This window comes from Bidens hawaiensis, unplaced genomic scaffold, assembly GCF_021521415.1.
Source record: "Bidens hawaiensis isolate Kalapana, Puna unplaced genomic scaffold, B.hawaiensis_p1.1 tig00018956_1, whole genome shotgun sequence".
Taxonomy (NCBI): Eukaryota; Viridiplantae; Streptophyta; class Magnoliopsida; order Asterales; family Asteraceae; genus Bidens; species Bidens hawaiensis.
Genome location: NW_027492878.1, coordinates 419,376 through 445,198, shown reverse-complemented (window position 1 = coordinate 445,198; position 25,823 = coordinate 419,376).

Sequence of the window (25,823 nt, the reverse complement as noted above, 5' to 3'; positions counted from 1 at the left end):
ATACCAAGCGATTTTTCGAGTGCAAAAGGGACGAAAATGGTATAATTGACAGAAACAAGGCTCGATTAGTAGTTCTTGGTTATAATAATAGGGAAGGAATTGATTTTAACAAAGTCTATGCTCTGGTTGCTAGACTTGAGGCAATTAGAATTTTCTTATCCTTTGCATCTTGGAAGGGATTCAAGGTTTACCAGTAGTATGTTAAGTTTGCTTTCTTGAATAGTAAATTAGGTGAAGAAGTCTTTGTAGGACAACCACCGGGGTTTATCGATCTGATTAACAAAGACAAAGTGTACCTGCTCAACAAAGCTCTTTATGGTCTTCATCAAGCCCCTAGAGCTTGGTATGACACATTGTCTCAACATTTGTTAGACAATAGTTTTGTTCGTGGCACCGTTGATTGTACACTCTTCACAAAGGAAGTGGATGGTCATTTTCTGATAGTCCAGGTCTATCTGGACGATATCATTTTTAGGTCAACGAATGATGTGTTATGCAAAGATTTTGAGGAGGTTATGAAGTCGAAATTCGAAATGAACGCTATGGGAGAGTTGAAGTTTTTCTTAGGATTGCAAGTCGAACAAGAGTCTGATGGGATCTTTATTCACCAGACAAAATATGTCAATGATATCCTTGAAAAATTCAACATGGCTGACTCATTGCCGAGTAGCACTCCTATTCCGGTTAATAATGGAATTGCACCTGACCCCACCGAGGAGAAAGTTGATAAAACACTCTACCGTTCTATGATTGGTTCCCTCATGTATCTTACTGATTCTAGGCGAGACATCATGTATCCCATGTGTCTTTGTGCTCGATATCAATCCAGTCCAAGGGTCTCTCACCTAATATTGGTGAAGGGGATACTTCGGTATCTTAAGTGGAATCCAGGGGTCGGTCTTTGGTATACTCAAGACGATGTATTTGAGCTAAGAGCATTTTTTGATTCTGGCTATGGTAACTGCAAGCTGAACGCCATCTCTACCACCGCCAGCTGTCAATTCATTGGTAGCAGGCTGGTGACATGGAAGTGTAAGAAGCAGACGACTGTGTCGTTAACCACCTATGAGGCCGAATATGTACCTGCTTCTAGCTGTTGTTCCCAGGTTTTATGGATACAACAACAAATGCACGAATAAAGTTTGAATTTTCTTACTACTTCTATTTTTGTACATAATACTGCTACTATATCCATAACTAAAAATCCGGTAAGAAACTAAAAAACAAAACGTATTGACATACAGTATCACTTCATTCGTGATTGTTACGAGAAGAAGTTGATTACCTTAGAAAATATTCACACCGATGAACAAAAGGCTGATCTTTTTACTAAAGCTTTCGATAAAAACAGATTTTTGTATTTGTTGGGGGCTTAATGGTATAAATTCTATGGTCGGTGGGAAAGTGAGGGATACCGAGGTTATGGAATCCGACCTTTGAGTAATCGTTCACCTGGTCAAATTTTCTTTGTAAATATTTCCTTTAAATGGTTTTTGATTTTAGGGGGAGAAATGGGTTTGGAAAAATACAAAAATATTATGATTTTTATTTGTATAGAGACAAACCTAATACATTCAAATACAATCGTTCACTGAAAATTATGTCAGTTACTCACATTTAAAGGACATATACTTGTATATGTTTAGTCCTGATATTTAATTGTAGATATTCGGGAGAGCCATTTACCTGAGAATGGAAAGTAACTGGGGCGTTTGGTATAATCTAAAAAACATTTGGAAAGTTCTTAAAAGTCAAAAACATTGAAAAATATGAAAATACAAAAACAGTAGAAAATTGCTCCTCAAAATGAGTTTTGAAGCATAAAAGGAATATGATAGTACATTGATTGTCTTGTTCCAAATCCAGTAAATTGAAGAATAAAAGTCTATTGCTTAATGTTCGGTGTACGGGTAGGCTTTTGAACAAACAAGCAAGGGAATAAGTGATATAAACATAAATTGCCATGTTGAAAGACAGATTAGTTTTCTAACAAAAGTCATGGTAATGAAGGCAGAAATGTAATAGCCTGTCATACTCAAGCCTTATGTTTCAGTAGATCACCAAAAATAGTGTTAATAAAGTGTTTTAAGCGTCTGGTACACAGTCTACACTTCAATGGTGTATGGTTTTATGGCCTTTAATCCTATATTGATAGGTTGCATTAGGTTTCTGGAGCAATGAGGTCTTTATGCGGTTTTCATATGGGTATTCAATAGAATATTTTACATCATGCTCAAGTGAGCGAACCCATGATAAGTCATTAAAATTGATCTCTATGTACAAATGTATAAAATTTCACTATCGACTTGATAAAAAATGTTAGTCATACACCCTTGCGCGCGTCTTAATACAATTAAGAAACGGACCCTGAGGGAATACGATGTATGTAAGCCGACATATGAAATCATGCATGCTCATCCTTGGAAATGGAAGCTTGGTGTGTTGCTTGATAACGGGGGTATGCCTTGTTGTGGAAAGCCGTTGCTATGATTTCCAAAAGGTTAAAAATTTTAAATGTTTTGATCTGCTGTATCTAAGGTTTAAGTCAAGTTGGGGTGATATAGTAAAAATCAAAATAAGTCTGAATCAAGATTATAAACTGATCATGTTCTGATATTATGTGCTTAATTGAATCTTAATCATATCACTTATGTCTCTGAATATTTTGTTACAAAATTTTAAGTAGACAACAATATCCATAGCCGGCTTAACATCAGACATAATAAAATTGAAAACCGTGATGGAAGAACGGATTGATCAATATGATTCCTTGCTAAACTCACAAAAATATTTGTTATTCGTTCTTAGTTTGATATATTTTGTCTTGTTTACATCTTATCATTCATAAACCAAAAAGATTTTACATTTCTGATTTATTTTGCATTTTGGTGAGTGGTGATTCGGGTTTCTGGATATCTAAGAATCGGAATCGAGAGGTTGTTTTTGACAAAAAGGATTCAAAATATGAGATTTAAATGTTTAAACTGAATTGTCGAGGTCATTAACTTGAACTTTGTTAATTTCAATTTTAAACTTCAAAAAGTGCAAAATTGTTTCAATTTTTTCAAGGGATTCTTCAAGGTCATTAATTTGGACTTGATCGGGATCGTATGTGTGCAAGTTGTCGGATTTTAATGGTTTGAAAATCTCATAAGCATAAATGGTTAACATATACAGGCGTATACGATGATTTGACTTATACGGCATATAAGGTAAGCACTTATACGACGTATAAGTTAAAACACTCATACGGGTGTATATGTGTTTCATATACAAGGAGTTTATACGACTAAATTCTCATTATTGTTCAAACGTATACACTTGAGACCTTACATGCTGGTTCATTGTTCAATTATCATTCATCCGTATAACTATGTATTTGATTTCTTGGTTTACTTGTGGTTGATTCGCACACTACAAGTAATATTAAAGGTATGAATCAATGTCTGAATAACAGATCTTTGAAGGGTTTTAGCGATGAACAGTACTTTTGATATTTGGATTTAATTAGACTTATTGGTATCTATATTCATAGGGGTTTGGTTCATTTCTGATGAATGATGTTATTCAGAACCTAATAGACCTAAAACACATTTCCATTATTGATTTGATCAATTGATGTTTGATCTAGGTTGTCTGTTGAACGCATAAGTTTGTTGCATACTTATACGACGTATAAGTTTTTTTTAACTTATACGGCGTATAAGGTCAACATACTTATTCGTTCATAGTCTTATCCGCTCATTGGACTTATACGACTGTTGAACTTATACGGCCATGTACCGTATAATTATACGGATTGCTTTTATATGTTGATGGGGTTACATGTTGAATTAGACTTATACGTTAATGGACCTTATACGTTAATGGATCTTGTACGTTTAAAATCATGCTTATACGTGTATACTTGAATTTTATAAAATTGTTATGAAATTTACTAATATGTTATCTGTTTGTTTGATTGTGTATGTGTAGATGGTGAGAATCAAGGATTTTGATGCGAACCATAACATCTGTGCTTTTCTTGATGGCTCTGACAACAAGATGGAACCTTTTCGAGTCATTTTTCTGTTCTTCGAGAGATCAAGGATCTTTAAAGCAATCACTGCGAACACTATAATTATCAAAGAGCTGGTTGCTGAATTTTGGAATAATGCAAAACTTGAAGAGGAATGCATAACATATGTGGTTAAAAAGGAGATTATAGTGTCTGAGCAAGTATTAAGAGATGTTTTGGAACTTGGAGACGAATCTACTGATCCTACGTCATTGGATGAACGATTGGTTAAAGTTTGTTTGCTAAGGATGGGGTACCAGAATGAATTGGACAAAGGATTCTTGAAGACTGGGTTATCAAGGCCTTATAAGTTTTTGGTACATGTGATAGTACACTGCTTTGGGCACAGGAAGGGTGGATATGAAAAATTCTTGATTACCAGATGTGCATGATGACTGCCTTAAGCTTGAACCTAAAGAATAACTTTTCCAAAGTTATCTTTGAGCACATGAAGATTTATTTTGATAACAAATGGTTGATGTATCCAAGATTTATACAGCTATTTATCGATCATCAATTTCCTGATATTAAGTCTTGGGGAGGTGATGAAGCTAGCTCACATATGTGCAAGTACAGGAAAAAGGATGAGGATCGAATTCCTAAATTCAGAGCTTTATTTGGTCATTTGCTGAATTCTGATTATATGGCACCTTCTAATAATCAGTGGAGAAAGGAGATAGTGATTCTGACAGGGAAAGTGAGAATATGAGAATGCAAGGTTATGTTGCTTTGGAAGGAAAACTGTATGTGAAATCTGAGGATGCTGAAAGTTCTCAAAAAAATAAAAAGGAACGTAAGCGTGTGGTTAAAACTGAGGTTGTTAAGCCTCCTACTCCTATCACAGTTCAACAAGAATAGTGGTTAAAACTGAGGTTGTTACACTTCCTGATAATGAAGTTCCTAAGAAAGTATTAGCTGATCCTCGTGAAATGCATGATTATCTTAAGGAACGAAGAACAAAGACAAAGTCTGATGATGATGATGATGAAACTTATGTTCCTGAAGCAACTCAAACTAAGAAGAAAAGGCGTGTCAAACATATGGTATAGAGGTCTAGGATTGATAGATGTTTGGTTGATGAGCCTAATGATGAAATTGGTCAAGAAACTTTTGTAGATAAAACTCCAAAGGTGGTCAAAGCACCTGAATCTAAGAAAGTACCTGAAATTGAGAAAACACCGGAGTTTAAGGTGAATTTAGATGATACCATTGAGCATTTATTGAAGACTCCAAAGTTTACACCAAAAGTTGATGAATTTTTACATCAAAAAATATTGAAAGTTGACCACAAAGTTTCTCAAAGTTCTAAAGCTTCGCAACAATCATTTTCTAATGTTTTTCTGCATATTGATGGTCCTTATAAAGAATATGTTGAGTTGTTGAAGGAACGGGTGGCAAATCAAGATGTGAGGATTAACAGTCTGGGTGATGAAAATGCTCGTCTACGAGCTGATAATATTGATATCAAGAAAAGGTTGAACGAAAGTGAACGTCAAAGGAAATTATCTGATGATTTGCTTGTGGAACACATGAAATATTTCGTCATAATTGAGAAAATATTGGGTATACAATTTAAATATGAGGTTGATATAGATGAAGCTGGAAACACCGTGTTCAAAAGGGTGTATGGTGGAGATATTGGTGTCGCTTAGGCATCTTTCCGTGTAGAATATGATTTGGAAAAGGCTGTTGATAAAGGTAAATCTAAAATCAATGAGCCTATTATTGAAACCATGGTTGAAGCTTCTGTGCAAGCTGGTGAGTCTGGTTATATGGATGTACCAATTAATGAGCCAATTGTTGAAACTGTTGAAAAACCAATTATTGTTGAAGATGATGTAATGGTTGTTGAGGCGAAGGAAGAGGATAAAGAAGATGCTGAAATTTTAGATTTTGGTGATACTGATAATGATGATTTTGATGATTTGGATGATGATGACACACCGCAAGGTGGTGCTGGTAAGTCTAATAAGAAATTTGAGTCTGTTGGTGGTGATGTTCAAAAAGATGATCCACAACGAGAATCAAAATCTAAAAGTGCACCATCTAATAAATCTGTGGAGGAGTTAGAAGATTGATTACTTCTAATTTCCGTGTTACAAATATGGAAGATGAACTAGAAGAGGGGGGAGATTCCAGTCAATAAATCTGCTCTGGCAAAAATATTAGAAGTATTCATGGATGATTTGACATTTGACTTCGAAAAACATATTCCTGAACCCGATATTGATGCTGATTTGTTAAAATCTGATGTCGAGTCTATGGATAAACTAGAAGCTGTCGAGTACGTTGGTGAACAAGAAGAATTTGATGCTTTTGATGAAGTGTTTGATGAGGTTATAGAGATGGAACCAAATCCAACCAAACAAGCTAAGAAGTTCAGTGAAGAAGAGATAAAGAGTTGGTTTCCTGATCGGGTTGAAATTCCAAAACAAGTTTTCAATAATCCTGTCAAGTATTATTAAAAGACTGGAAAAGATACCGTAATGGGAAAATGCTTGAGTATTTTCTGAGTAAGATCAAGAATATTGGAATTCACAGATTATTTGGAGTGCAATAATTCAATAATTTGATGTAATTGAAAAGTCTACTGTGGTTTGATGCGTACGATATATGTATGCATTATGTTATGCTGTATAAACCGAAGAGTGGTCCAGTGAACTTGGTCTGGGAGTTTATGGTTAGAGAAGCTAAATGTGGTTTCAATAAATGGAAACATTAGTTGACTAAAGTGTTCAAATCGAGGATACATAAAAATCCAGAATGGGAGTTGATTAGAACTTTGAGGTATACAAGACCAAACTCGCTTTGCATTATCCCGTTGTACCCAATGGAACATGATTTTCATCCTTACCTCCTTCGTTGGTCTTATTTGGCGTTGACTGGTGAAGCGAGCATATATTTGGAATATGGGAATGAAACGGATGATGTGATTGGAGTATACGATCCAATGTGGTTGATAAACTGTTCGTGGAAATATATTGAGATACTACATGAAAACAAAATTCAATGTAATGACGAGAAAGTAAAGACTCAAACCAACCAGTTTCAAAAGGTTGTGGACTTATGCTTTGATAGGAAAATATATTCTAGTAGAGCATGGGAGTCCAATTGGAGGGTGGTTGTTAGTGCACGGTTTTGCGTCTAATGTCTTTGTATTTATCGTTAACGTTTTTGTTTATTAATTAATGTAATAATTAATTTACTTAATAGCTAGTTCGTTAAGTTATAGTCTAGTTCGCTAGGGGATGTTAGCGAACTAGACATTAAATGTATTCCCTCGTGATTCGTTAGGGGATGTTAACGAATTAGGGGGTGTTTCTCTATGTTAATGTATGTAATGAAGGAGAGGCTGGTTCGCTAGGGGATGTTAGCGAACCAGATCACCTTCTATATATAGTGAACTCCTGTTCACAATTCAATATGAAGTTTTGAGTTAATTAACGAATGGTTGTCCAAACTCTCTCTCAAGCTTCACCTAATTTTATACAGATAATATATTGATAATAGATATACATATATAACACTGAATAAATGTTAATTATAAGCTAGATCCTTAATCGTATTAATAGTATAAACACAGATCTGAGATCTGTTAATGGTTATTGTTATTGATACGAATCACATGGGTTCAAACAAGTGGTATCAGAGCAGTTGGTGCTCATACACTTGATTTGGTGTTGATTTTGTTATCGTTTTTATTGAATTTTCTGTTTTAGAAATTTTGAATCAATTTTTGTTTGAATTGGTTGAATTATGGACGGATTGGATTGAGTTTGTGTTGGTTAAGGTATTGGCTAGGTTCGGATTAAAGGAATTGAGGTTTGATTTGGATTTGTGTTGTTTAGTTTTGGTTTCAGTTTAAGTCCGAAACAGGGAATTGTTATTGGTCAAATTGGATTGGTAATCGATGTTAATTGGCTTTGTGGTATAGTGTACTGGATTCGGAATTGGTTTACGGGGAGTTTGATAGGTAATTTGTGCGATTTGGTTGAGTAACGAGGTAGTATTACAAATTTGACAATTCTGGGTTTCTGGGTTGTTCTTCATAATTTCTGGAAAATTATGTTGAATATTTGAAGATTTGAAGATGAACGTAATTCGTTATCATCAACCTTGTGATTCGCTATATGTTTATTCGTAATTATTCGTGATTCGTTATCAAATTTGTTACTTCGTTACCTTGTTCGTTAGCCAGTTCGTGTGAGTTATTGGTTCTTGTTATCTAGTTCGCTATCTAGATTAACCGATTTGTGTGACAAGTGTTCTTCTTGGAATTTGTGTCCTAACAACCTTTTCCACCTGGCATAAGGTGTTAGAGTTTGTTACAAACGGTTGTAACAACCTGATTCGTTATAGTTGATTCGCTATCAACTGTAGCTGATTCGTTATCTTATTTCGCTAAGCATTCCTTAGTGATTCGTTACTGATTTTCATCTGATTCGCTAAACTAATCCTTTGTGATTCGCTAAACTAATTCTTTGTGATTCGTTTGGTCAATTCGTTAAGTTGACTTGTGATTCGCTAAACTAATCCTTTGTGATTCGCTAAACTAATACTTTGTGATTCGTTTGGTCAATTCGTTAAGTTGACTTGTGATTCGCTAAACCTTCATCTCATTCGTTATCTGTTTCGCCATTTGGTAAATCTTAACCTTGTTAAGATTTGATTCGTTAAACACTATTCACAGTTCGCTATAACTGTTCACAGATTGTTTAATTTTATTTGTTACACCCTTTAAATTTTTGAAATTTTTCAAAGATGGCCGATATGTATGCATTAGCGTCTCAAAACATGTTAATGCAACAGATGTTGCAACTTGATACCGAGATAGGTTCGCATTCTAAATGTCCAAGATTGATGAAGTTCAGTGACTTTGCCAAGTTGGAACCTCGGTTTCGTGCACATTTGGGATCTGTTCATCCTGATTGCTCTTACTGTCTTGATGAAGTTTATGTGGCACCAATGATTGGTGATGATACTATTGGGTATACTCCTAAAGCTGTTTCTCAATACTCACAAGAAGAGAAGAAAGCTTTAGAAATCGAGATAAAAGCCTATTCTACTCTGACTATGGCATTACCAGAAAATATCTTTCATCAAGTTGGTAGTATGAAGAGATGTGCGTCTTTATTTCAACATCTGCGTATGAGAAGCATGGGAAACACAACTGGGAGTAAGAAAGTGATGCTCAAGTTTCAGTTTCGAAACTTTAATCTATTGAAGGGAGAAACAGTTGAAGAGATGACTACAAGATTTAGTCATTTAATTGCTGAAATGGACAAGATGAAAATGGAAATTTCTGAAAGGGATAAAATTGACACTATTAAAAGTGTGCTTCCAAGTTCTTACTCAACATTTCTAATGGTCTTGAAAGAAAATGACTATTTCTTGAATGAAGACTTGACGGCACTTGAATTTTTACAAAAGATCGAAGCCAGAGAATACGATCTTAAGTGTCAAAAATCCTCTAAAGAAAATCAAGATCCAGCTTTCTATGGTGGAAGTATGCCTCTTAGTTCAACGATCTCTCCAATCACTGCTTTTCTTACTCATGCTGCAAGTGAACAAGAATCAACTATGTTGAATGATCCAAAAGTTTGTTTCTACTCTGCTGGTAATTCGGGTGGTTCTGGAAGTTCAACTAATACAAATCCATTTGCTACACCACCTAGTGTTAATATGAAGGAATCTGAGCAAAAATTTGCTTTTCTGACAGCTTTTATGTCTTCATATGAAAACTTAGTGAGTAGTAAGATTGCCACACGTGATTTAACAGATGAGGACTATGATCAGATAGATTCAGATGATCTAGAAATCATGGATTTAAAATGGAACATGGTTATGATCGTCCGTAAAGTTAAAAGATTCATGCAGAGAACTGGAAAGGATCTTCCAGCTTTAAACAAGAAGTTGGGTTTTGACAAATTAAAAGTAAAGTGTTATAACTGTCAAGAATTCTGGCATTTCGCAAAGGAATGTGACAAACCAAGGAAAGAATACACTGGTCCTCGTGGTCAAATTCAAAATGCTTCTACACCACGAGGAATTGATGCTGAAAAGAAACCATCTTCTTCTACAACACAAGCAATGTTAGCAGATGGAACTGACTGGTCACAACGGTTACTATGCAATGATGTTCAAGCAAATTTGGCTATGTTTGGGTTACATAAAGATTGTCAAGATGCAACTGGTAGTGAGATGTCTTCCGATGATGATTCTGGATCTGATTCTGACGACTCTTGCGACAAGCCTTCCGAATCAATGTTTGCTTGCATGGTCAAGATTAACGAGGTTAGTAATTCTATTTCTGCTACTTCATCTGATAAAGCATCATGTGTTGACTGTGAATCTAACAAATCTAAGTTAGAAACTTTGAAAAACCAAAATGATAGTCTTATACAAGAAATTGCTTCTCTGAAAGATACTTATCGACAATCTCTGGAATCTCAAATGAGATCTCGAGAAAAGATTGAAGTATTGTCGACAAGTAACCATGATCTCAAAGCTGAGTTATCTGTGAAGATGACAATTAATGAACAAAAATTTCAAGAGATTTTGAAACATCGTTCAAAGATAACTGAGCTTGAGAATGAGGTTCTTAAGTTGAAGAACAAATTGGGAAAATTTAGAAATTCATCTTTTTTGTTGAATGAAATCATTGAGGTATCTGGAAAACAAAAGGATTCCAAGAAAGGTATTGGTTTTGTTGAAATTCCACCACCTTTCCATAATGATTATAAAATTAATCCTTTTGCAAGAAAAGGAGAGGATTTGATTCAAAAAGAATCTGTGATTTCTGAAAAACCTAAATTGGTTAAACCTGAAATTGTCAAACCCCAAGTTGCTCCTCAAAAACCTCATATGGAAAGTAAAAAGGTCTTTGTTTAAAATGTTGACAAAGTGATTATTGAAGATGTGTTTGAACCTGAGATAATACACAAGAATAAGAACATTCCTAGTTCTAATCATATTCTTTGCGAACCTCAAGAGTTTGAGGAAGCTATGTATGGTTCATTTAAATCTCAAGTGAACAAGGAAGAAACTGTGAAAACCACACCAGTGAGGGCAAAGAAGTCAGTTAAACCAAAGTTTTATGACGAGGACTTAATGCGTTTCATTAATCCTCCAAGTTCTAAGTCTTCATCGGCTAGAGATATTCCAATAAGTATCATCAAACCTGAACTTATTGAAAGTGTCTTTATCAATGAAACTTCAAAAATTCAAGAACTTGAACGTGTGTATGCTCAAGCAAAAACATCAGTTCAATCTGACCCATTGACTAAGGCAAAACAACTTTTAAAACAAGCCAAGAAAATTAACTTTGTAAAGTCAAATGGGACAGATACACTAAAAAGTTTTTTGAACTGTTCTAATTTAGATTTTTACCTAAAGAAGAAGTCTGAATTATCTGATGAGTTTTCAAAAAGTATGACAAAAAATGTGTGTCATCATCAACCGTCTGCATCATTTATTCCAACTACTTCTCAACATCATCATGTAGACATGCGAAGTTGTTTTCTTTGCGGTCAACAGGGTCATGTTGTGAGGAATTGTGGTCAGCAGAATTATCAGAATCTTCATCCTTTTATCAAGGACAAATCTAAGCCAATTCCATTGGTCAAGGAGATCCTGAAACGACCTGTGTCGTATGCTGATGATACTCATATTTTGTTCTCTAATGTGAATCCTCGGAAGGTTCTTCATGTCAATGAGACACATGGTCAAGTGAAACCAAAATTTGTTCCAACTGAACCCATATGTCAGAACAAGAATTCAAACATTGTTCAGGCAGCTTATTTAAGACGAAAGTCTAGGAAGCCGGTAACTTATTCACAAGTGGCTGAACAACAGTTGAAATCTGTTCAAGTTAATGATCAAAGAGAAAACCAAAAGGTGCCCAAGACTGAGGCCTGGGCTGCCTTTTTGAACTAATCACTTTTGTTTGTGTGTAGGGTTCATCCAAGACCATCTCTGGTGAAAACTGGATCATGGATAGCGGATGTTCTCGTCATATCACTGGGAATCTCGACCTATTAACCGACGTAAGAAATATTGAAGGGGGTTATGTAGCGTTCGCTGGGAATTCTGGGGGCATGATCACACAAGAGGGTGAAGTTTCAAATTGTCACATTACGTTTGAGAAAGTGAATTATTGCGACAAAGTTGATCATAACTTATTGAGTGTGTCACAGATTTGTGATAAAAAGTACACTACGATATTTACTGACAAAGAATGTCTTATCTTGAAACCGGGTTATGTTATTCCCGAGGACATGGTTGTCATGCGTTCACCACGATCAAATGATATTTATGTCTTAAATATGAGTTCTAAGGTATCCACATCGATCGAAACATGTTTTGTCTCAAAAGCAACCGAGGAAGACTCGATTCTATGGCATCGTAGAATGGGTTACATACATGTCAGAAAGATGAATTATTTAATGGTGAACGATTTGGTTGAGGGGGGTGTCGTTGAAAAATTTTAAGTTATCAGATCATTTTGTTGCTTGTAAGAAGGGCAAACAAAAGAAGAAATCGCACCCATCTAAGGTATTCAATTCCATTGATACTCCGCTAGAACGACTTCATATGGATTTGTTTGGTACAGTGAATCGTGTGAGTATTTCTGGAGACTGGTATTGTCTTGTCGTGACTGATGATTATTCGAGATATTCGTGGGTTTTATTCATGAGCTCGAAAGATCAAACACCTGTTTTGGTACAAAACCTTATCACGAAAATCGAATCTCTTTACAAACAAAAGGTGAGGAGAATTCGGAGTGATAATGGAACAGAATTCAAGAACACTATGTTGGATTTCTTTTGTATCCAAAAGGGAATTCACCGAGAATATAGTGCACCCTATGTACCTCCACAAAATGGCGTTGCTGAAAGAAAGAACAGAACCTTGATTGAAACTGCAAGAACCATGCTCACTGATTCTAAGCTTCCTGTGCAATTCTGGAATGAGGCTGTGAATACGGCTTGCTATACTCTTAATTGATTTCTGACGGTTAAACGACTAAAGAAGACCAGTTATGAATTATTAAACAATCGTAAGCCTATCTTAAAGTATTTGGAACCATTTGGGTGTCCGTGTACAATGTTGAAGAAGGATTCGGGTAAATTTGAAGAAAAAGCTATCGAATGGTATTTTTTGGGATATGAATCTCCAAAGAAAAGGGTTTTTTAATTTCACATCTGGTTGTGTTGAAGAATGGTACCATGTGGACTGTCAAAAGTACACAACTCCTCCTCAAGGGAAAGGTCCAGACTGGATGTTTGACTACGATAGTTTATTTAATTCATTTACTCCTTCGACTGAACACATTGACGAAGATCTGGTTCGTGCATATTTTGAAGATCATTTGACCATTCCAAGATTTTCAAGTTCTAATGATGTTGAAGCTCAACCAGATGCTCCAACTGAAGAACCTCAAGTTGTTTCTCTAGTTGTTATTGATAATGTTTCTACTTCTTCTGATGATGATCAAGCTGAAGATCAAGTTATTGACCTTGACAGTGATAATGTTTCATCTCCTGAGTTGGGTGAACATTATACTAACTTATTTGAAAATGTTACTGTTTCTGAAAATCCAACTATCAGGATTCATAATTATCATCCACAAGAAAAAATTATTGGAGACCTTGATGTAGGGGTTCAGACACGACATCAAATCGCCTCTTCAAGTGATAATAATTCTCTCTGTGTTCATGCTGACTTACACGCATCTGAAATTGCAGCTGTTGCTAAGTTTTCCTGTTTTCTATCTCAAGTCGAGCCAACAACTCCTCGTGTGGCTTTACAAGATCCTTCTTGGGTAGAAGCTATGCAAGAAGAACTACAACAATTTGCTCGTTTAGGTGTTTGGGATCTTATTGATAAACCTTCTAGAGTCAAGAAGGCAATTCCGACTAAGTGGGTATATAAGTGTAAGAAGGATGATCATGGGGTAATTGTGTGAAACAAGGAACGTTTAGTGGTGCAGGGATTTCATCAGCAAGAGGGTATTGATTACATTGAGGTTTATGCGTCAGTGGCAAGATTAGAGTCAATTCGAATCTTCCTGGCTTATGCTGCTTACAAGAACATCAAAGTGTATCAAATGGACGTTAAAAGTGCTTTTCTAAATGGGGAACTTCACGAAGAAGTGTTTGTCCTACAACCCCCAGGTTTTGAGGATCCTGATTATCCTGACCGTGTTTACCATTTAAATAAGGCATTATATGGTCTTCATCAAGCCTCGAGAGCTTGGTATGGCACGCTCGCCAACCATTTGACGGATAACGGCTTCAAACGTGGAACGGTTGACTGCACTTTATTTTATAAGAATATTGGTGATGATCTTCTGCTGGTTCAGATTTATGTTGATGACATAATCTTTGGGTCTACGAACGAAAAATTATGTAAGGAGTTCGAGAAGTCTATGCAGACCAAGTTCGAGATGAACTCGATGGGAGAGATGAATTTCGTTTTAGGGCTGCAGGTTCACCAGTCTGATAAGGGAATCTTCATTCATCAGACAAAATATGTGAACGATGTCTTGGAACGGTTCAAGATTACTGCTGGAAAAATCCCTTCTACTCCTCTTCCAGTGGGTCACAATTTATCACCGGATGAATTGGAGGATACCGTTGATCCGACCCTTTATCGTGCTATGATTGGTTCTCTAATGTATTTAATTTCTTCTCGACCCGACATAATGTTAGTTGTGTGTTTGTGTGCTAGGTACCAAGCTAGTCCCCGAGTGACTCACCTGGCAGCGGTCAAGCGTATTTTGCAATATCTACGGGGAAATCCTGACATCGGGTTATGGTACCCCAAAGATAATACTTTCGATCTTACCGCCTACTCAGACTCAGATTATGGAGGATGCAAGATCAACTTCAAATCAACGACTGCAGGATGTCAATTTTTAGGAAACCAGCTTGTTTCCTGGCAGTGTAAGAAGCAGACAACGGTCTCCACTTCAACCGCCGAAGCTGAGTATGTTGCAGCCTCGAGTTGTTGTTCCCAGGTTTTGTGGATACAACAACATCTTTGCGACTACGGTTTGAAGTTTCTTACTACTCCCATTTTAATTGATAATTAAGCTGCTATTTGTATCACCAAGAATCCCGTACAACATTCTAAAACGAAATATATCGAAATTCGATATCATTTTATACGAGATTTCTATGAAAAGAAATTAATTGATCTTGAGAAAGTGCACACAGATTTTCAAAAGGCCGATCTATTTACCAAAGCGTTTGATAAAACACGTTTTAACTGTTTGCCTGGTTTAAATGGATTGAAGACCCTTGCTGAGATCCTAAAATTAGGATAATTATCTTTAAACTGCTTTAGTGTTTTAGCTTAACTTATTTATGTTTTTAGGTTTTAGGGGGAGAATTTAGAAAATTCAAAAAGATTGTGCTTTGAGTTTGTATAGATAAAACCCAAAAATATTAGAAAACATAGAAAAATCAAAAATATTTTTTTTTGTTTTTAATCTGAAAAACCAAAAACATTTTAAAAATATTTCTTTCTTGTTTTTAATCAAAAAAACCAAAAACATTTTAAAAATTAGAAAATCTCAAAAATATTGTGATTTGTGTTTGTACAAAAAAATTTCTGAAAAAGTCAAAAAGAATGTGAATTTCGTTTTTGTTAAGAAAAATCCGAAAAGACAAAAAGATTGTGTTTTTAGTTTGTAAAGAGAAAAACCGAAAAGATTTTTGCTTATGATTGCTGAAAATTATGTCATTTGCTTCTATTTTAAAGGACATATACTTGTATATGTTTGGTCCTGATAATTTCTTGAAATCTTCGGGTTAGCCATTTATCTGATAAATGGAAAGTATTTGGGGCGTTCATTAAGCATTCTATTTTATTTTTAGCTGAGAATTTAGTCGGTTATTTAAGTTTGTGAAGCATGCTTGCATGTCTTGGTCCTATTATTCACTTGTGAATTGATGGTTAGCCATTTATTTATAAACTTAAATTAACTGGGACAATTTTTAAAATCATTTTTATGCTCCTCAAAATTTTGAGTTTTTGAAGCAAAAAGAGAAAATGATAGTACATTGATTATTTGACCCCAAGTCCAGCAAAAAGTAAGCTTAAAAGACTGTGTGCTTAATTGCATTGGTGCATTGGTAGGTCTTAAAACAACCCAGTAGAGTAAAGTATGTGATATAAACATAAAGAAACGCCAAATTGAAAGAGGTGGTAGTCTCTAGCAAAAGTCTCGGTGAGGATGGCAGAAATGTAATAACCAGTCATACTCAAGCCTTATATTTGTTGATCACCCAAAAATAAAATAAAGCAAATAACAAGCGTTAGGATTCTGGACACTGTGAGTCTTTATGCGGCTTAATCATCTGGGTATTCATAAGCATGAATATTTCACTCGCTTTCAAGAAGCAAACCCAAAGTCATTAAACTTGATCACCGCTGTACTTCGTACAATTTAAATTACTGACTTGATCAAAATCCGCTGTTAGTCATACAATTGTTCCTCCCTTGCGTGCGTCTTAATACCAATAAGAAACGGACCCAAGGGGATACAATGTATGTAAGCCGACAGATGGACTCGTGCATACTCACTCACAGTAAAGGAAACTTGATGCATTGCTCAAAATTTCAAAATTGGTATCAAAAATTTTGATCAACAATATAATGGTTTAAGTCAAGTTGGGGTGATTTGGCAAAAAATCAAATTAAGCTTGAACCGAGATTAGAGGCTGATAGTTTCTGATATTTTGTGCATTAATTAAACAAATTAATCATATCACAAAAATACTTGAATGTGTGTTATTAGATTTATGTGGATAACAATAACAATGACCGACTTATCGCCAGTCATAATATCGCTGAAATATAAAACTGTGATGGAAGGGCAATTTGGTCAATATGATTTTCTGCTCAAACTTGACAAAAATACAAAAATATATTTTGTTTGATAAATCATTGAAAAACACAAAAATATTGTCTATTTTATGATTCGGATATTCTTTTGTAAATACATTCTTTATTCTTTATTTTTTTTACAAAATTCAAAAAAGATTTTTTCTCTTTTTCTTTTCAAAATATTTTAAGTTATGTTTCGTAATACTAAAACGTTTTTAAGGTATTTGGTTGTCGGGATAAAAGTTTCTCGATAACCTAATTTATTTATTTTATTTAATTATTTAATTCATTTAATTATTTAATTTAAAATTAAATAAAAGATTTTTTAATTAGAATCTAATTCGTTATTTATGGATAACGAACTAGGTGATTCTTTAGCGAACTAACTTTTGGTTCGCTCACCTAATTCGCTTCCGCACTCTGTAACGAATCATCCCTTTGTTAAGCATATTTAACGAATCAAGCCACGGATCATATCTTGATTCGCTAACTTAATGTAACGAATCAGGAAGTGATTCGTTAACCTAAGTTAACGAATTAATTAACGAATGGGCTAATTCTCTAACATTAAATCAAACGAAGTGCCAGCTGTACCCCGGGTTGTGTGCAAGGTTATAAAAGACAAGAAAACGAACAGTTCTCCACTGTTCGCCTTCTTCCTTCACCTTAAAGTAACCTTATTCAAAATTTTCTCTGAAATCTCGACCTTCTTGTTTTGACATTTCAAGGATAGATTTGAATTTCTAAGGTATAGCCGATCATGGCAATCTAATTTTAGTCAAAAATGGCTAAGATTTGATAGTTAAATTATGAATTTTTAGTGTTTTAAGGGTTTCCGAGTTTATAAACCCTATTTATTTATGATTTGTGTTGATAAACGTGATGAATTAGATGTCATTGTGATCGGAATGTGATTTCGATACCCTTGGTGGACTTCAATCATCATTTGATTGTTGTTTGCTGGGTTAATTATGATTACTTGTTATCGGTGTCTACAGTGGGTTCATTTAACCTAGGTAGTTAGAGATGTTGAGTCTCAATCTCATCGATCTTAGCTTAAGAGCGTGATTCCGAGTACAACGAGATCATTATCTCGATGATTCAACGATAGTTATGGCCTAATTAAATCTGGGTTTATAATGTTGACTGTTGTTGTTCTTCCTGATTTTGACGTTGACTATGCGAGTCAAATAAAAAGTCTTAATTTTTGACCATTCATTAGTCTTAGCGAGTTGGGACTGTTTCGTGTCCAATTCGTTAAGAGTCTACACGAACTAGCTGTGCGAATAAGGCATTACACGAATCAGTTGTAGATTCGTCTAAAATATAACGAACTAGATCTTAGTTCGTCATAATTAAATAGTAGTTCGCTATGCTCAGTACGTTAGTTAATTTACTTGATAGCAAATCGCATGATTCGTTACAGTATTGTAACGAATCAGTGAGAAATTAACGAATGACATTTCATTTTTTTAATTTAATTATATTAACTAGATGTTCAATTAATTTAATTAAAGAATTTAAAACGTCTAATACGTGTAAATTATACATATCCTATGATTACGTATATACACCATCTATAGATATGTTGATATATTTTGATCTCTTCTCATATTCGATTTTCTTTATACAGTAAAACATGACTGATCAAAACAACAAAATCAACCACCACCAGAACAACCTCCACAGAATCAACAAGATCAACAAGCTGAAGTGATCTTATTGTCGTTTGATAAAAAGCAAAACATTTGTGCTTATGTTGATCAAGATGTACCTGATTTGGAAACATTTGGAGATTTGTTGACTTTCTTACGACAATCAAAGATACACTATGCTATCACTGCTAGACCAAAGGTGTATCTAAGTATAATCAGACAATTTTGGAACGCGGCTGCATATGTTGACGAAAATCAGATCATCAGGGCTACAATCAATCAAACTCCAATTACAATTGATGTTGCAGTGATTCGCCGAGTACTTTAAATCGATGATAATGACGATTACCTGAGTGAATTTGACAGGTCATTAGTTAGAGGACTATTCACCCATTTACACTATAATGGAAATATTCTTAAGTCCATGTTGAATAAGAATGGGGTGTGTGCACAATACAAGTATCTGCTACACGTTTTACTTCATTGTATGAGTGGTCGTTGGGGTGGTTTTGATGAGTGTAGACTGAGTTTGCAGTAGGTCTTTGTTGCCTTGATTCTAAACAAGCCGTATAATTATTCAGAGTTAGTATTTGATCATTTGAAGGAACGGGTTCAGCAAACTCTTCAGTCAAAGAAATTCTTGATGTATCCTCGCTTTTTACAGCTAATTATTCAAGAATTGATTCCGAATTTGGATATCGATCATACAAGAGTGAATGATGTACTTCATCAAAAACACATGACTGCTGATACCATTCATCGTATGTTAATTTATAGAAAGGAGAAACCATAGGATAAACGGATGATTGGTCATATAATCAATCCGGATTATGTATGTCCTCCTAATGAGCGCTGGATCCACGACGATTCGGATTCCGAGCGTGAAGGGGGAGAAGGTGGGAACGGTGATGGTGGAGATGATGATGGTGATAATGATGGGAATGATGATGATGGTGGAGCTGGTGAACGAGCTCTTAACGAACAACAAGATGCAGCCGATGCTGCTCTAGCTGCCACCATGAAAGCTCAGCTGGAAAGAAAAAGAAAGGGTAAAGCTGTAGCTACTGGTGAACCATTAAAGAAGCCTCGTGTGTCTGCTGGGGCTGGGGTAATCATTGGAACCCCACCACCACGTTATACAACACCTCAAAGCTCGGCGGTGCCTCTAACTACTAGCACTTCGATGCTTACTTTGACGACGACGTTGGTGTCACACGAGAGGCTCGGTCTAATTCCTCAAATGGCGTTAACCGAGATACCGAGACCTCCTGCTGCATTGTCTACAGTATCTCCTACTACATCAATGAGACCTCCTCCTCCGCCAACAACTACTTCTCCTCCTCTTCCACCCCCGCCTAGAGATATCTCATTCAACCTGTTCATCCATCCGTATACAACTTGCCGCCAAGTCGTCAAACTGAAATGCTACTAAATCTGCTACATCTATATGAAAATCAAATGGCAGGTGACCGTCAAAATCAAGAACGACTCATGGAGAATCAACGACGAATGATGAGTTATATTTCTTTCTGTCAGAAGGAGACGAAATCGTTGCGTACGATTGTGGAGTCTCAGGGGGTGAAATTAAAGGAACAAGAAGAGTTGATTTTACAATTAACTTGTAAAGAAGATGTCCTCAGGAAACTCAAGAATGACGACGATGATCCTGACGAATCTGGTGCAGGAGGTGAGCCTAAACAATCGCATGGTTCATCCTCTGGTGCTGGTGTTAGTGGCGGTGATGATTCGAGCAAACAAATTATTATTTATGAAGATCCAACAGCTGCCAAGCCAATTGAAATGATTGCAGCTAACACAATGATATTTGTTGATGGATCATGGGTGGTTAAGAGTGTGGTGAATAGAGATGAGTTAGAGGTTGGGGAGTTTGTAGAAAGATCGTTGGCACGGACGCAGATTTCTATACTACTTGGGCTGAATGATGATCAGCTAAATGCTTTAGAAGCTGAGCCCGATGTTGAGGTAGAGAATGAGGAAGGGTTGGAAGTTGATCCGTCGATTCAGATGAATACGGATTTTTTTTATGAGAATGAGGATGTAGAGATGGAGAATGTGACTGCTGATGAGTACCCGGACTTGTATCAACACACGAACGTTGATCAAGGTGCTCCGGTATTTCAGAAAGAGGTGTTTAAAGAGACTGAGGAAGAATTGGAAAAGGTTGTGCAGCTAACAGTACCCTCACACAAAAAAGTGACTGATGAGGACGTAGAAAGATGGTTCAACCGTTATAAAGTGGGTAAAATTATCAGTGCTTATCGTTATATAGATCAAGAAAGAAAAGATACTTATGCTGCTTGGGTTAAGGCTAATCAGGTGACTACCTTCAAGACCGTTTCAAAGGTATACGGTGATATTGTTTTATGGGCTTACGATTCGGACCTTAAGGTATGTATAATCAAATGGGAGAAGGGTGTCCAGTATTATGAGTTTATAAGAGACGTTTTAACTCTACCACGTTGGGATGTACAAACCCTCGCGAGACGTCCGTTTATAAATCGTGGGGGTCACCAGCATGCTGATATGTTTCATCGGCATCTTCCCTTTGAGGTCAATCATGGATTCAAGTTCTTTAAGCCTCAAGTCCCAAGACGAAAGCGTATCGACGAGATTGATCCGAGGACGGGCTGGAGGAAACTTGTTTTGAAAGTGAAGCCGCCCAAGACTATGAAGCAGGTTCCTGTGAAGACAATGCCACAAGATATTTATCTGTCTTTCAACCGCTGGTACTATGACAATCGTACTAGCGAGGCCGTCATTGTTTTGGGAAGAGGTCTGAAGACTAAGTTTATCAAGATAATCGACCCAATGTGGTTGGTTAATTTATCAGAGACCGATAATGACGTGCTCTTCAGGAAGCAGATCTTGTTCGAGCGCCAAGAAGATTACGACCTGGCTATGCAATTCCAACAAGTTGTTCGTGTGTGTCATGAACATGGAATTCATAGTTGCAGAGACTGGCAGTCAAAGCGCTTCAAATAAGTTAAAGACAAAGAGCTCAATACGAGGGGGTGTCTGTTAGTGCACGGTTTTGCGTCTAGAGTCTTTTTATTTATCGTTAACGTTTTTGTTTATTAATTAATGTAGTAATTAATTTATTTAATAGCTAGTTCATTAAGTTATAGTCTAGTTCGCTAGGGGATGTTAGCGAACTAGACATTAAATGTATTCCCTCGTGATTCGTTAGGGGAAGTTAACGAATCAGGGGGTGTTTCGCTATGTTAATGTATGTAACGAAGGAGAGGCTGGTTCGCTAGGGGATGTTAGCAAACCAGATCATCTTCTATATATAGTGAACTCCTGTTCACAATTCAATATGAAGTTTTGAGTTAATTAACGAATGGTTGTCCAAACTCTCTCTCAAGCTTCACTTAATTTTATACAGATAATATATTGATAATAGATATACATATATAATACTGAATCAATGATTAATTATGAGCTAGATCCTTAATCGTATTAATAGTATAAACACAGATCTGAGATCTGTTAATGGTTATTGTTAATGATACGAATCACATGGGTTTAAACAGTGGTTAGTGAAGAGCAAGAGAATCTTGAAACTAAATTGGAAACTAAGCTTAAAGATCGAGTTATGGAGGCTTTTTAGAATAGATTTTAATATAAAGACATTGGTGTGTCCAGGCCTACATCTCAACAAGGATCTACAAAGACATCGTTTGTGGAAGCAAAGAAGGAATATCGAAAGAGAGTATTTGGTATGGATTGAAGACCTATCCAAGGGGGAGTTTGTTAGAGCTTTAATGTCTAATGCTAGGTCTAGTGGGCTAATAATGTCATTTGTATGATTGTAAGGGGTTGAATTGTCATTAGTTGAAAATATGTAAAGTATAGCGTATAAGATAGCGGCGTATAAGCTTATACGGTGCCTTGTCTTATACGCCCGAACTATAGACATTATAAATAGGCTTTTCATGTTTAATCTTGTAACACTTGACATGCTGATCAGATTTGTACTCTCATTGTTATATCAATATATTGAAGCTTATGAGTGATTGTGTTGTAACACCTTTATGATATAATTTCGCGATATCATATAGTATAGTAAATACATGTTATTTGATCCATATCATATCGTTTATACATGTACATGATGTTATGCATGATGAGGATCACGATCTTACAATTTTAAAGTAAACAGTTATCAAAACTTGTGTTTTGATTTTTATTTAATCATAGGTATGTTAAATTGAATTATAATTTTTAAACGATTATATAATTCTAATCGTTAAAAAAGTTGTAACGAATGGAATCCATTCGTTAACTTAATTGATAACGAATGAAGGTCATTCTCTATGTATATTGATAACAAATGTCACCATTCGTTATAATCTCATTCGCTTCTGCTGGTCTGTTCGCGAATGACTTCATTCTCTATGTTTGAGATAACAAATGAATAACGAACAGAATGCTATTCATTTTGAAAGTAAGTTTAAGGTTGATTCGTTATGTTTTCTTAACGAATAGATACACGAATGGATGGTCATTCGTACATTTTGTACTAACGAATGGGCCTATTAATGTACATGGGGTTGCATGCTAAACTGTAGCATATATAATCCCTGATGAAGACGAAGGTCTTCATTCGTCTTCCTCGATACTCACATATACTAAACAAACCTCTGGCCAAAATTTCTGAATATTTTAACCATCTCTCAACTGATTTTTGTCCATCAATTTATGTTCCTAAAGTAATGACGATCACAACGATATAAATTTCGTCAAATTTGATTAACATTTAAGGGTTTAATTAGGATTTTTATTCGAACCGACTATGTTTTAATCAAATGAACCAATTAAACATCTATGTTTTATGTATCAATTGATTAGAATAGTTTGGAGATGGTCTTACGAGCCTAATGATATCGATTTTACACTGATCTTATTGTTTACAATCAGATTGATAATTTTAATTGCATGTTAACTGTTAGTATGCGTTCAATTTGGACCTTGACTTTTGAGAATCAAATTTTGATATTTTACTGGGTATATTCGTTATGAATGATAAATGGGGTTCCATTCGTGTTTACAGTGGCCAAATGACCTCATTCGTGAGTTCTAATAACGAATAGGTGCATTCATACCATATTGAAACGAATGATTCTTTATTCGTCTACTATATGTAATGAATGGACTTATTCGTTAGTAAGTAATTCGTTACTCAGTTAGAAATTTGATTAAGATCAGTCGTTATTAGATTCTATAATTAATCGTCTCATTCGTTATAACGAATGGACTCATTCGTCATAACGAATGGATAACGAATAAGCCATATCAGTTTTGATCAGAATACAAATTTCACTAAGTGTTGGTGAAATACATATTTATTTATGATGTTCGGTTTTTCTAATGCTCGGGTTTGTGTCACAGATATGGTGGACGAACATATTGTTGATGCACTTGCGCAGGAAAACCCAGTAGTTAAAGAGGCACCACATGTTCAACAAGCACCACCATATCAAGCACCACAAGCTCAAGCACCACAAGTTGCACCTGGCGTTTCTGAACTAACATATGATAAAAAACCACAACATATGTGCCTTATTGAAAGATGATTTTGTGGGACGAGATATCTATGGGGATGTAATCTCTTTCTTACGTCGCTCACATATTCACTGTGCTATCTCTACTTATATCCTGGTGCATTTCAGCATTATCTGTTCGTTTTGGCATAGTGCTAGATATGTTGACGCTGAGAAGCACATTTGTGCCTGAGGTGCAGAACAAGACGATCGTAATTGATGCTGATGTGATACGAAAGGTCCTTCAGTTTTCTGATACTATTGATCAGCCTTTTGAATTTGACAAAATGTTGATCAAATATTATTTCAGAGGTTACACTACAAAGGTGAGCTTGACCGATCACAGTACAACAAGGCATACTTATGTGAACAATACAAGTATTTGCTTCATGTTATTATCCATTGCCTTGGTGGACGGAAAAGAGAATTCGATGAATGCAGAATCATGTTGTAGTCTGCCTTTGTCGCTCTTATTTTGAATAAGCCGTTCAATTTCTCGGAACTGATTTTCTATCATTTAAAGAAGAATTGCTTGGTTCGTCATCGCAAGAACAAGTTCTTGATGTATCCTCGGTTCTTGCAGCAGATTATCAATGATCTGATTCCTGATCTGGTATTTTATTCGACATGACGGATGATACAATGAAAAGAATGAAGACGTATCGGAATCAATATCCTGAGGACATGCCAAGATGCAAGAGATTGATAGGTCATTTGGCGAGACCGGATTATGTATGTCCAGCTAATGATCATTAGATTCACGACGACTCTGATATGGAACATGAAGGTGGACAAGATGGGAATGATGGTGGTAATGGAGGTGACGGAGGTCCTGGTGGTAATGTTGGTAGAAATTTGGTTGAGGCAGCTAGTTCTGAGGCTGCTCAACAAAAGAGAAAGGGTAAAGCGCTGATGAAAGACAAACCTAAGAAGATGGAACCCATACAGATGGTGGAGTAGAAATTAGTCATTTTGAACTACGATCGTTGATTCCACAACAAGTACCGGTGGTTCCTATAGTTGTTAGTACCCCGACGTTTACTTTGATGGCGACAGAATCATCTGACCCAAGATCCGCATCGATTCCTCAATCGATTTTATCCTCAATGTCGACCTCTCTGATCACTACTGTTGCTACAACTCATGCACCAATGATGATGACTATGCTGTCGTCGGCTTATCATACATGATGTTTTATCGTCCTCAGGGTCCCATACAGTCGATCCCTCCGACGTTTCATATGTTGACTGTACCTCAATAAATGGATATGTGTCTAAGTCTTATACATCTTCAACAAAGTTAAATAGTAGTCGAACGCCAACTTCAAGATCAAATGTGATTGGATCAACGTAGGATAGTGAGTCACATTACTCACTGTCAAAAAGAGAATCGTGAACTTCGGGAGCTTATTACTGCTCCGGGGGAGAAAATCAAAGAACAGGAAGACGTTATCCTTCAACTGACATGCAAAGACGATATGCTAAGGAAGTTGAAAGGAAACAGCACAGACAAAGACCCTGATGTTGGTACAAGCGGTGGTGAGTAGCAACAATAGAAAGGTACATCTGCTGGTGGTGTTAGTAATGAGGGTAATGACAAGTAGTTGGTAGTGTATCAAGACACTACTAACATGACACCTATTGAGTCGATCAA